The 14,481-nt window shown below is 43.3% G+C and overlaps 1 protein-coding gene across 1 annotated transcript in view; it reads right to left on the bottom strand.

Annotated features, from left to right (window-relative positions):
* LOC126275143 (nephrin-like) overlaps window positions 1-14,481 on the bottom strand; it is a 686,204-nt gene that overhangs the window by 315,025 nt on the left and 356,698 nt on the right. The window lies entirely within an intron of this gene.

The following is a 14,481-nucleotide window of genomic DNA, read 5'->3' as shown; positions in this document are numbered from 1 at the left end:
ACAACGACTATTGAACAAGTAAACTTTCGGTCAAAGCCGAGTCAGAGACAGTAGGCGTGTGTGTGAGCCGCATTGAGTGAATATGTTTGTGTTTATGTTCTCTAATTCAGAAGACGGCCTTTCGGCAGAAAGCTTACTTGTTTGGCACTCATTCTGTTTTGTGTGTCTAAGACTCAACGTCTGCACTACATAGTGAGTAGCAACCTATCATTTCAATAATATTGTCATTATTCCATTCTTAATTTTCCGTTGTTTGAACTCATCTTGATCGCTCACGCATCATCTTTTGGGAAATGAAATGATCGTTTGGCACTGAGGGCCCGGAGGCCTCATCCGAGGAAGTTCGTCCGCCGGGTTGCAAGTCTTGTTTCAGGTGACGCGACAATGGGCGATTTGCGTGTCGGTGATCAAATGATGGTGAGGGCAACACAACACACACTGCACAAGCGGGGAAAATCTCCAATCCGGCCAGGGATCGAGCCCGGGCCCACTGCGTGGTAGGCAAACACGTTACTCCTCAGCTAAGAAGACGGACATCACCTTTTGGGGTCAACCAGTGACAGAAAGAGTGGGGAAGCCAAGGCGAAACGACTACAGGAAAAAACGTAAGGAAATTAGAGAAGAAATATTGGTCAAAAGAACTGACTCAGCACGTACAGGACGAGTCCGCGATAATTTTACAAACTTGCAGGGATGATAGAGAAGAGTAAATGTATGACTTTTAGATAAATGCTCGGGTAAAACCAAAAATCGTTCTGATACCTCTGGCTGTGGAATACACGTACCGATGCTGTTGTTGCTAAGATTATACAGCAAGCAGCTTTCAGAGAAAAAGATCCAGTAAGTATTGGCTCTAAAATGCAAAAGTTAAGAACTACGAGCACTGGTTCATCTCCACTGTTGTGAAACACATCTTCTACTCAACAAGTGCCCATAGCTCTTACGGTATGCAGTTTAGAGCTCAAATACAATTTTTTCTCATTTTGACCTACACTATCACCTCTGACAGTAAGATATTGCAATGCCTGTGGTTTTCGAAGTACGATGCAATACATGCATGCCCGAAAGAACATTGCGTCTTTATTATGAACAGCACAGGGTGTGCACTATCGTAGTTACCCGCCGACACCGGGAAAACATCTTTTAATTATAATTTCTCCCCTGTACGGGATTATACATAATGGACGTGCGGTTGCAGACTATAAACACATGCTTGACGACGTGTGGAAGTTTGTTTGTGGCCATGGGGCGCGCTGGGTAGGCTAAGCGGTAAATCCTGGTTCCAGTCCCGGTCCGGCACAACTTTCCACTTTCGTCATCCCATTGTACAGTTGATGGTTGTCCATATTTGCAACTGCGAATATATTCTATATATCTCAGGGAAAGTTGTCTACCTTAAAGGCTCAGCAGCTACAGTACTACTACATGTATTGCACTCTCTGAGCTACCACTATCACTTCTCGATTTGATCCTCTTCGGACCAGGGTCTCTTACCCCATATTGATACATTTGCCCTTATTCACAATCCCTGAAAGTCTGTAACACCATTACCGAATCACACTGCAGAAAATCTAGAAAACTTTTGGTAAAATTAGAAGCAAATGCGTCAACGTCAAGAGTACACGAGTAATTTCACTGTTAAACACAGAGCTAAGCTCCGATAGGTGGAAAGAACAGAATAAAGGCATTTACAAGGGTGATGAACTGTCTGATGATGAGATGAATGAAAAATGGAACCCGATACCGACGATACAAGGATCCAGTATTACAGGTAGCGTTTAACACAGCTCTGAAAGGCATGCCATTAAATAAGGCGTGAACAGCATTGATTAGGAAATTCTGAAATCGTTGGGGCAAGTGACAGTCAAATGAATCTGAAAGTTTTTAGAACCTGTGAGACTGGAGATATACCATCAGACTTTTGGAATAGTATCTTTCCATCTCGAAGATATCAAGGACAGGTAATGCGAGAAGTATCACAGAACAACTGGACAGATTCTGTATAAAAATTTATGGCAAGAGTAATATGTGGTACAACGAAAGAAAAAAAACTCTGCAATCTGTTAAATCACGAACAGGTTGTCTTTAGGAAAGGTAAAGTCAATCAAAGTTTCTGACAAGATTAATACTTAGTACAACGGAAAAAATGGGAATCTGTTAAATGACGATGAGGTTGCCATGAAAGGTAGAGGCACCGTAGACACAGTTCTGACTTTACGCCTGTTCATGAAAACAAGTCTTTAAAACAGACAAGGCACGTAGATAGAATTTTTGGAACTGGAAAAGGCGTTCGACAGCATAAAAACGTGCTACATCTTCGACATTCTCAGGACAATAATAAAAACATAAAAAAGTTGTGCATCACCTCGGTTCCGAGAGTTCCGGAACCTGTGCCAAAAATTGGAATAGAGATCTACATAAACATCATTTCCGCCCTTTTTATTGCTCATGAAAACCACATTTTGCATGTTGTACCACCATACGGCGAGACCATCAGAGGTGGTGGTCCGGATTCCTGTACACAACGGCACCTCTAACACCCAGTAGCACGTCCTCTTGCATTGATGATGATGTATTCGTCGTGGCATACTATTCAAAAGTTCATCGAGGCACTGTTGGTCCAGATTGTCCCACTCCTCAACGGCGATTCGACGTAGATCCCTCAAAGTGGTTACTGGGTCACGTCGTCGATAAAGAGCCATATTCCATCTATCCCAGGCCGGCCAAGCTGGTCCAGCTGTTCTAGGCGCTACAGTCAGGAACCGCATGATTGCTACGGCCGCAGGTTCGAATCCTGCCTCGGGCAAGGATGTGTGTGATGTCCTTAGGTTAATTAGGTTTAAGTAGTTCTAAGTTCTAGGGGACTGATGACCTTAGCAGTTAAGTCCCATAGTGGTCAGAGCCAATCTATCCCAGCCATGTTCGATAGGGTTCATGTCTGGAGAATACGCTGGCCACTCTAGTGGAGCGATGTCGTTATCCTGAATGAAGTCATTCACAAGATGTGCACGATGGGCCGCGAATTGTCGTCCATGAAGGCGAATGCCTGAGCAATATGCTGCCGAAATGGTTGCACTGTCGGTCGGAGGATGTCATTCACGTATCGTACAGCCGTTATAGCGGCTTCCATGACCACCAGCGGCGTACGTCGGCCACACATAATGCCACCCCAAAACAGCAGGAAACCTCCACCATGCTGCACTCACTGTACAGTGTGTGACAGACGTTCAGCCTGACCGGGTTTCGTCCAAACACTTCTACGACGACTGTCTGGTTGAAGCCATATGCGACACTCATAGGTAAAGAGAACGTGATGCCAATCCTGAGTGGTCCATTCGACATGTTGTTGGGCCCATTAGTATCGCAGTGCATTCTGTCGTGGTTGCAAAGATGGACCTCGCCATGGACATCAGGAGTAATGTTGCGTATCACGCAGCCAACTGCGCACAGTTTGAATCGTAACACAACGCCCTGTGGCTGCACGAAAAGCATTATTCAACATGGTGGCGTTGGTGTCAGTTTTCTCCGAGTCATAATCCGTAGGTAGCGGTCATCCACTGCAGTAGTAGCCCTTCGGCGAGGCATGTCATCGACAGTTCCTGTCTCTCTGCATGTCTTCCATGTCCGAACAACATCGCTTTGTTTCACTCCGATACGCCTGGACACTTCCCTTGTTGAGAGCTGTTCCTGGCGCAAAGTAACAAGGCGCACGGGATCGAACCGTGGTATTCACCATCTAGGAATGGTTGAACTACAACAACACGAACCGTGTACCTCCTTCCTGGTGGAATGACAAACTGAAGGGCTGTCGGACCCCCTCCGTCTACTAGGCGATGCTCATGCCTGGTTATTTACATCTTTGGGCGGGTTTAGTGACATCTCTGGACAGTCAAAGGAACTGTGTCTGTGATACAATATCCACAGTCAACAGCTATCTTCAGGAGTTCTGGGAACCGAGGTGATCCAAAACTTTTTTTGATATGTGTAGTAACCTGTAGAGAAAGACGAGTAATATAAGATAAACACAAGAACAAAGAGGTAAAATAGGAATGGAAGGCCAAAAATAAAAAAGGCTCTTTAATGGGGATACAATTATTCGCCCCTCATCTTCAATATATGCTATCACACCGAAGAAACTGTGACGGATATATAAGAAAGGTAAAAATGATGTGTGGAAGAATATCAGTGATATGACTCGCTAATGTCATAGCTGTTCCCAGTCAAGGTGAGGAAGATTTACAGAAACTTTTGGGTGGAACTAACTGTGTAATAAAACACAATATGGACCTGATGTAAACCGAAAAAAGCAAAGGTAATGGGGAGCAGCAGAATACTGGGTACCAATAATTAACAAAAAGAAGTAAATGTGCTATTTTGGAAGCAAAAAAAAACATATTATGGGCGAAACAAGGAAGACATATAAAGTAGAATAGAGAGCAAAGAGAGAAGTCCTGGAATAAGCACGTCTTCTTGTATCAAATACGGGCCTTAATTCGAATGAATGATGGACTTTGGGGAAACGGGAAGCATATCGAAGTGTTTGACGTACGGTGCTACAGAATTATTTTGACAATTAGGTGGACTGATAAGAAATCAAGAGGTTGCCATTGGAGTAGGCGAGGAGAGTAACGTATGGAAAGCGCTAACAAACAGAAGGCACAGGATGACAGGATGTACGTGAAGACATGAATGAATAGCTTCCTTGGTATTATAGGGAGCTGTAAAGAGTGGAAGCTGTTGGGGAAGACAGAGATTGAAGTGTGCGCGATAAAAACGAAAACGTATGTGAAAACTCTAAGGTTTTTAAATGAAACGAAAAATTATTTTCATTGTAGGAGAGAGATGGGTATAGTGGCCAGCCTAAGGTATTCCTATTTATTAAGCTGAATAGCAGTAGACGGAAATTTGTGGAAATAAGTGATTATAATCTACAGCTATTGTAATATGATATGGAATTGGTTTATCAACCTAGGATCAAATCAAGTGCTTAAAAGAATGAAATTTTAACAAACTGGAAACACTGCCACTTTTGCCTATATGAGCGACAAAGCGGTCACTTATATTGAAACTTGAAAATAATAGATGAAAAACACTGTTTTAATAAAGACTTCAATATATTTTATTGTGAAACATTATTCAAATTACACTTTTCACAGACGAAAGCCAAACTCTGTGCCTCAGCCGCAATACAGAGTTCGTGGACACAGAGGGAGCACAGCTGACAAACCGCTGCTCTTTTGGTCCTCAGTTTGAGAATTTATCTCTGCAGTACTAGCAGTCTCCGTCTTCGTCGTTGTCGTCAAAAAGAGCTCTACTGTGGTTGAGTTTCCTGCTCTCCGCACTCTTCATTTTACTGCCTTCCTTCTTTTCGGCTGTTGTCCGCTGTTGTTTCTTTTTACTTCCTTTTTCCTCTCTCTCTTTATTTTCCGCTTCTAGGATAGTCTTATCAGGAGCCCTTCCTTCGGAGCTGCTTTTACGTTTTCCTCTTACATAGAGTGGCCAGGAGCCACCGCCGATATGCCCACATTGCCTTCATTGACGCATTCCCACAAAATCTTTATATCCTCTACCATAATGAAGTTTTAATAATTAAAGTAGGATTATGGAGTCAAGATAAGGCTCTTTTAACACAATTTCATTTAAAAGGCGTGTCACATTCCCTCTCAATAATAAAAACAGATACAGCCCACTTAGCTAATATCAGGGTCACTAAAATCCACAAAAATTATCTCCAAGGAGCGACATAGCTAACAGTTTAGACCTCATAAGGTGGCTGATCCCTCCAGGAACAATACGTTAAGTCATAACCCCAATAAATACTTAGACCACCCTGGCCACTTTTCCCGGCTCCCCCTTACATCTTTATTCTTCTTGTCTATAAGGGGTGAAAAGTATTTAAACCGACAAACTCTGGGAGGTTGTAGGGGACACCAAAACAAATATTTTTCCCTAATGCCATTTTTTCATATGGGGAATATTTAAACCGGTGGAGGCTGTATTACGATCTTCAGTTGTTAGAGGGCGTATTATGCAGTTTAGTTGTAGGCAACTGCTGTCCACCAGTGTAGTAGCGCATTGTCTCTGTTTACTAATGGACCGATACACCTGGAGTGAATACACTGAAATGGTTGGTGCGTACTAGGTAGTGCATCACAACGGACGAGCTGCACAGCGGGTGTATCCACAACAATATCCTAATCGCTGTATCTCGCATCATACGACCTTTGCTGCTGTGTACTAACGTGTGCGTGAGACCGGGTCACTTAGCAGATTACCTGGACAAGGACGCCGTCGCACGGTAAGAACGCTGCAGTTTGAGGAAGCTGTCTTGGAGCATGTGGAGCGGGATTCTTCAATCAGCACTCATGCAATTGCACGCAACATGGGGATGAATCAGACGAATGTAACAACAGTCCTTTGAGAGCAGTTGTTAAGTCCATTTCACTTACAGCGTGTCCACAACCTGGAACCAGTTGATTACCCAGCCAGAGAACAGTTTTCGCAGTGGTACCTGGATCAGTGTGAAATGCATCCTACATTTTCATCCTCTGTGTTGTTTACCGATGAAGCAACGTTCGGGCGTGATGGAATCTTCAACTTGCACAGTTCACATGTTTGTAGTGAGGATAACCCATATGCCACAGTTACTAGCACTCATCAAGTGCGGTTCTTCGTTAATGTGTGGGTCGGTGTTATTGGGAACTGTTTAATTGGGCCGTATCTGCTACCTAGGCCATTAAATGGCAGGCACTATTACAATTTGCTCGCCAGAGCATTGCCAGAATTGCTGGAAGACGTCCCTCTACCTACAAGACAACGCATGTGCTTCCAACATGACGGGGCGCCGGCACATTTGAGTCGTCGTGTGCATTTCTGAAAAGCTACTGTGATTGATATTGGGTTGTGTTAATGTGTTGTCTCTTGGACATAAAAATGGTAAAGTGTTTCTTGGTTTAATTAATTTGCCGCCAGAAAAAACTTCCTCTAAAGGTTTAAATACTCCTCATAGGAAAAAATGACATTGGGGAAAAATATGTGTTTTCATGTCCCCTACAACCTCCCAGAATAGGTCGGTTTAAATACTTTTCAACCTGTATATTTCTACCCTCTGCCACTAGACGGCTCCGAATTGCATCGTGTAACATGGCGGTAGATAAGATAAATACATCGGTGCGTGAGAGACAGCTTGCTGAAATCGAGTTCCGAATGCAAAGAGATCGTCCAAAAATGGAGCACTCTCAACTTTAGTATGATAATGCCATTCCACTCGCGAGCGAAGCGACATCTTGCAGCAATCCGACTTCTTGGATTCCCTGTCATCGATCATCCTCCATAAAGTCTCTACTTGACGCCATCCGATTTAGATCTGTTTCCAGAACTTAAAGAACATGTTGGAAGACTTGACTTTGATAGTGATGAACCGGTGCAAGCATAGGTGAGTTGTGGCTCCGTCGACAGTGTGAAATATTCTATAGTGACGGTATCAACAAACTGGTCTCTCGTTGGGAGAAATTTATTCGTCGCCAGGGTGACTATGTACAGCAGTAAATACGTAGATATGAAGCACAAATGTTTGAAGTGTTAATGACGCTTCTTTCATTTTAAATGTTTAGAAGTTTTCAGATAAAAATTGGGAGGCATTTCTTTTCAGCACGCCCTCGCAATTAAAGACGTTGGGTGCAGAGGCTCCTCACAGAGGGGAGGTTACCGTACCATCGACGACGAGGGAGTTGAAAAGGATGGGGAAAGAAATCGGTCGATCCCTTATCAAAGGAACCATCCAGTTACTTGCTCTAAGTGATTTAGGGAAATTACGTAAAACCTAGATCTGGATGGCCGAACGGGAATCTGAGCCATGGTCCTCTATAGTGAGCCTATAGTGATAACAATTGCCTCACTTCGCCCAGTAAATCGTGGCGGGCTGTAACAAACGGTTCGGAAGACAGAGAAATACTACGCCTATATGTTGTGCTGTGCGAAGGACTTGGCTTTGACTAAGCGGTACTAATTGGCGGTGTCGTAAATGGCGCCCGATTCAGTCTTCGATTCTGCGCTCTTTCCTACCATCTCCCACCATTCCATCTCCCGCCTCCACCGTCTCCCCGACTTTGCCAGCCTTCCAAGATATCTTGTTCAGTCCTCATTCCATCCCTCCTTCCATTCGCCCTGGTTATGTTGGTGCTTTTGAATGTATCAATGCAGCAAAATCGCAGTGTACGCTGTTCATTAACTGCCGCACCTTAGATCACAGCAACTCTATTTGTAACTCCCTTGTTAGCTGGTCAATAAGAGTCTTCAACCTTCCAATCCCAAACTCCAAACTGACCAAACCATCTAAACATACAATCTGTCAACTACAATGAGCCATGTTTTAAATAAATATAAAGTATTAAGTAGAAGGGACACCTAGTTAATTCTTATTTAGTATGACTAATTCAATCCATTGATCAAAACTGTGTTGCAAGTCGAAATGCTTGCAGCAGTAGCATGATTCCTTTATCATTGATTATTTGTGAATAAATTTAAGGCGTATATATAGGGTAGGTAAAAATAACAGTACTTAACAATCATTTTTCTGAGCATTGGCTGTGAATTAAATAAAAATTTAGTTTCTAAATGGAATTATATAATTCTCTAGGAAAATGCATTTCCGAGAATCATGTCTGAAATACTCCTGTGTGATGCAGAGAGCCGACCGGATGGCCTAGCGGTTCTAGGCGCTACATTCTTGAACCGCTCGACCGCTACGGTCGCTGGTTCGAATCCTGCCTCGGTCATTGATATGTGTGATGTCATTATGTTAGTTAGGTTTAAGTAGTTCTACGTTCTAGGGGACTGATAACCTCATGAGTTATGTCCCATAGTTCTCAGAGCCAATTGAACCATTTTAATTTTACAAACAAGCGGAAGATGGAGTCAATAATTAAATCACTGAAGACTAAGAATGGTTATGATGGAGTGTCTAGAAGAATATTAAAGTATTGTGCTGTGCATGGCAGCCCTGTATTCAGGCATATTTGTAATCTCTCCATTAGGAATGGTCAGTTTCCTGAGAGATTAAAGTACTCAGTAATAAAGTAGCTTACTACACTACTAGGCAAAAAATTGCTACACCAAGAAGAAAGGCAGATGATAAACGGGTATTCATTGGACAAATCTTACTAGAACTGACACGTGATTATATTTTCACCCAATTTGGGTACATAGATCCTCAGATATCAGTACTCAGTACGACCACCTCTGGCCGTAATAACGGTCTTGATACGCCTGGGCATTGAGTCAAACAGAGTTTAGATGGCGTGTACAGGTACAGATGCCCATGCAGCTTCAACACGATACCACAGTTATCAAGAGTAGTGACTGACGTATTGTGACGAGCCAGTTGCTCGGCCACCATTCATCAGACGTTTTCAATTGGTGACAGATCTGGAGAACGTGCTGGCCAGGGCAGCAGTCCAACGTTTTCTGCCTCCAGAACCTGCAACATGCTGTCGTGCATTATTCTGATGAAATGTAGGGTTTTGCAGGATCGAAAGAAGGGTAGAGCCACGGGCCGTAACACATCTGAAATGTAACGTCCACTGTTCAAAGTGCCGTCAGTGGGAACAAGAGGTGACCGAGACGTGTAACCAATGGCACCCCAAACCATCACGCCGGGCGGTACGCCAGAATGACGATGACGAATACTCGCTTCCAATGTGCGTTCACCACGATGTCACCAAACACCGATGCGACCTTAATGAAGCTGTAAACAGAATCTGTATTCATCAGAAAAAATGACGTTTTGCCATTCGTGCACCGAGGTTCGTCGTTGAGAAGACCATCGCAGGCGCTCCTGTCTGTAATGCAGCGACAAGGGTAATCGCAGCCATGGTTTCCGAGCTGACAGTCCATGCTGCTGCAAACGTCGTCGAACTGTTCGTGCAGGTGGTTGTTGTCTTGCAAACGTCCCCATCTGTTGACTCAGGGATCGAGACTTGGCTGCACGATCAGTTACAACCTTGCGGATACGTAAGATGCCTGTCATATCGACTGCTGCTGATACAAGGCCGTTGGGATCCCGCACGGCGTTCCGTATAACCCTCCTGAACCCACCGATTCCATATTCTGCTAACAGTCATTGGATCTCTACCAACGCGAGCAGGAATGTCGCAATACGATAAATCGCAAATGCGATATGCTACAATCCGACCTTTATCAACGTCGGAAACGTGTTGCTACACATTTCTCCTCCTTACACGAGGTATCACAACAACATTTCACCAGGAAACGCCGGTCAACTGATGTTTGTGTATGAGAAATCGGTTGGAAACTTTCCTCATGTCAGCACGTTGTAGGTGTCGCCACCGGCGCCAGCCTTGTGTTAATGCTCCGAAAAGCTAGTCATTTGCATATCACAGCATCTTCATCCTGTCGGTTAAATTTCGCGTCTGTAGCACGTCATGTTCGTGGTGTAGCAATTTTAATGACCAGTAGTGTAAAAAGGGAGAAAGGGATAGTGTAGATAATTTTAAACCTATTTCTATGCCATCAGTGTTTGCAAAAGTTATTGAAAAGGCTGTGTATGATCGGCTTTAGAAGTCGTTTAAGAACTGAAATGCTATATTCTCTTTTCTCTGTGACGTACTGATTGGGCTAAACAAAAGGTTTCGAACGCTTTTCGTATTTTTTATTTAACTAAGGCATTTGATTGTGTTGATCACAAAATATTGCTCCAGAAACTGGATCATTACAGAATTCGGGGAGTAGCTCACAACTGGTTCACCTCTTAGTTTAGCAACAGGCAGCAAGAGGTCATTATTCACAATGTTGATAACGGCTGTGAGATGGGGCCCGAGTGGGGTACTGTCAAGTTTGGTGGGTTCCCCAGGGATCAGTGTTGGCGCCACTCCTGTTCCTTATTTATATAAATGATATGCCCTCTAGTATTACGGGTAACTCTAAAATATTTCTGTTTTCTGATGACACTAGCTTGGTAGTAAAGGATGTTGTGTTCAACATTGGGTCGGTTTCAAATAGTGCAGTACATGACCTAAGTTCGTGGATTTTAGAAAATAAACTAACGCTAATTCACAGTAAGACTCAGTTTTTACAGTTTCTGATACAGAATTCAGAAAAAACTTGACGTTTTAATTTCACAGAACGGGCATATTATTAGTGGTGTTCAAATAGAAAGTAAGCTGTCATGGAAAGCCCACATTCAGGATCTTGTTCAAAAACTTAGTACTGCCATTTTTACTATTCGAACGGTATCAGAAGTGAGTGATCGTTCGACACGAATATTAGTCTACTTTGCTTATTTTCATTCGCTTTTGTCGTACGGTATTATATTTTAAGGCTACTCTTCCCATTCTAAAGGGATATTTTTGGCTCAGAAACGGGCTATAAGTGGTGTAAGTTCACTAACCTATTGTCGACCACTGTTCACGATTTTGGGTATTTTGACATTGGCCTCTCAATATTGTCATTTCTTGTTAACATTATTACCTTATTCCCAAGAATAAGCAACTTTCACGCGCTTAATACTCGGCAGAAATCAAACCTGAATTTGGATCAGAACTCTTTAACTCTTGTGCAAAAAGGTGTGCAGTATATTGCTGCATCAATTTTCAGTAAGCTACCACTCGAATTCAAAAATCTTAGAAGCAGTCCACGCGTTTTCATATCGAAACTGAAGAGTTTCCTCAAGAGTCACTACTTCTTTTCTGTCGAGGAGTTCCTTGAAAAATTAAGCTGATTTTTATTTATTGTTGATAGCGTTTACTTAAACTTATGGATTGCCTTTTTTCGGGTTCATAGACATTTATTTTTATCTGTTATTACCTTTATGCTGTGATTTCATGTACTGAAACATTCCATGACTGGAGATTTGCTCCTCAATTTGGTCCTAAGGAACTTGTCGTGTAAATAAAATAAATAAAACACCAGAGAGAGGTAGGTGCTACGGAGCTGTTGTTCAACACAGGCCAGCCAATCAGAAAACAGCGCGCCATCACGTAAAGTGTCCCCCCCCCCCCCCCCCCCCCCCAGGGCAACGCGTCCTGTCTGTCATACTTTGGTTATGCCACTGCTACCGTATATGAGGAACCACTTGAGTAAAAACAGCAGATCAGGGCCGCTGGGAGATCGGTCTCTTAAGCCGACAGAGCAACCAAACTGACGCCACTTGCAGAGGATGAGTATGACAGCACTGAATTGTCCTATAGTGTCAGAACGCAGAGCTTGTACAACAGATTAATGTACATTCTCCACAGTCCAGAAAGCATTGTGGTGAAGGTTTTTGTCATTGCATCATTGCGGTTCTAAGGAGACATTGCGTGTAGTACAGTCCAAGACAAAAGAGAGGACACATCACGATGAAAGTATCCGAATGGGACGGAAATCGGTAGATGTGATGTACATGTACAGACAAATAAACGATTACAATTTCAGAATAAATTCACGATTTATTCAAGATAAAGAGTTCATAAATGAGCAAGTCAATAATGGACTGGACTACCTCTGGCCATTATGAAAGCTATTATTCAGCTTGGCATTGATTGATAGAATTATTGGACGACCTCCTGAGGGATATCAAGCCATATCCTTTGTAAGTGTCGCATTAGATCGTCAAAATACCGTGCATATGGGAGGGTCCGGCCTTAATGCTCCAAACATTCTCAAGTGGAGACAGAACCGGCGATCTTGCTGCCCAAAGTATGGTTTGGGAAGCACGAAGGAAAGCATTATAATCTCTCGCCGTGTGAGGGCGGGCATTATATTGCTGAAAAAACCACGACGGCTTGCCGTGAAGGGTAACAAAACGAGGCTTAGAATACGTCGACGTTCTGCGGTACTGTAACGGTGCAGCGGATAGCAACCAAACCGTTCCGACTATGAAAATAAATAGCGAACCGCGACCATGTGACTTCGTAGGATTTCCCAACATAGCAAGTCTAGAAAGTCTCTTCGCGTTTGCTGCTGGATGCTAAACTCAACTCGATTCAATGCGTCGGCGATCCAACTGTAAGCCATCTTCAGGAGAACGCTGCCTCTTCTGCTGAGTCCCACTGAGAACTGATGCCGAGGCTGCAAATCGACGTCATACATAGTGTAACACCCCAAGAAACCCAAAAACCCAAATAAGAATGTCATGATAATTTAAAGTAGGGAATGGTGTTGTCTTGACAGGTACGACAACTTTGACAATAATATAACACCTTAAAGTTTTGATGAACACCAATTTCAATAATTACTGAGTATGTCATGATATAAAGATAGAAAGAAAGAAAGGTATTTTTATTAGCTATCAAACATCTCAGTAATAACTGTAAATCAGTACGACGAAAGCTAAGTCCAAAGTAATATGTTCGTCAGAGATAACATTTATTGTGAAAGAGAGTTGTAAACGCGGCGAAAAGGAAATTCAATGCGTCTACAATGCTCGATCGTGGAAAAGTTAGTTGCTTGCTAGCTTGCTTCCTATCAAGTCGAGAGAGAGCACCGTTTGTTGTAGATCATCTTTCACAAAGCCCAGTAGTGCCCTAGTCTTCGAAGATGGGCGGAACACACTCTGAATGTCAAAACTCCTTAAAATTATTTCATTCTTAAACGATATGCCTCCAGTATAAGAAATAACGGCCACCGATCTGTGATCTTCTTCATGCTCCCCCGGTTATGGTCCAAACTCTATATCCCGACGAATCGGCTTCACAGAGTACTCATTTACCTTATAAATCAGCCATCAAATGTGCAAATTATTGGGTTAAACTGTTCGCGTCGGAAATGGCATATCCTCTGCTTACCAGAGCCCTAAGAACGACACTGCGTTGGTATGGTAGACAACATCTCTTAGCATGCAGATATCGATCAGTGTGGGTAGCCTTTCCGTGAACACTATGTACCAGATTACCGTCTGCTCTTTTGTAAGTAATGACGTCCAAGAATGGTAGCATCCCGTTGCTTTTAATCTCCATGCTAAATTTAATGCTTGGATGAAGACAGCTGAAGTGGTCCAAAAATCTGCTGAAAGCATCGTGTCCATGTGGCCACACGAAAAATGTATCATCTACATACCTCCAGAAACACGTTTGTTGCAAAGCCGAAGTCCTCAGTGTCATCTCACGTCTACAGGGCCGTATGGCGGACGACAACTTTGGTATCCCAACTCTGTTCGGGGATTCTCCACTCACGTCGTCCACCTGGATTCTCATTGACTGGATAAGAATCGTCTTCAGTGATGTATCTCGCTTTGAAAAGATTCCAGATGATCAGCGAAGACGTGTCTGTAGATTCCTCGGACAGTGGTGGGATACAACCCGTCCGTCGCCCGCACGTAGCGATATTTTCTACTGCTTATCTTCGTGCTTCCCAAACTCGACCGTAGACAACAAGATCATCATTTGTCTCAAAAATTGAGGGCGTTTGGAGCATTAAGGTCAGGAGCCTCCAACCAGCTCAGGATTTGGACGGTCAAAGGCGGCAATCAGAATTTGGCACGAT

This window comes from Schistocerca gregaria, chromosome 1 (assembly GCF_023897955.1).
Source record: "Schistocerca gregaria isolate iqSchGreg1 chromosome 1, iqSchGreg1.2, whole genome shotgun sequence".
NCBI lineage: Eukaryota > Metazoa > Arthropoda > Insecta > Orthoptera > Acrididae > Schistocerca > Schistocerca gregaria.
The sequence above is the reverse complement of the archived record's forward strand: the minus strand, read 5'-3'. Positions and strand labels throughout refer to the sequence as shown.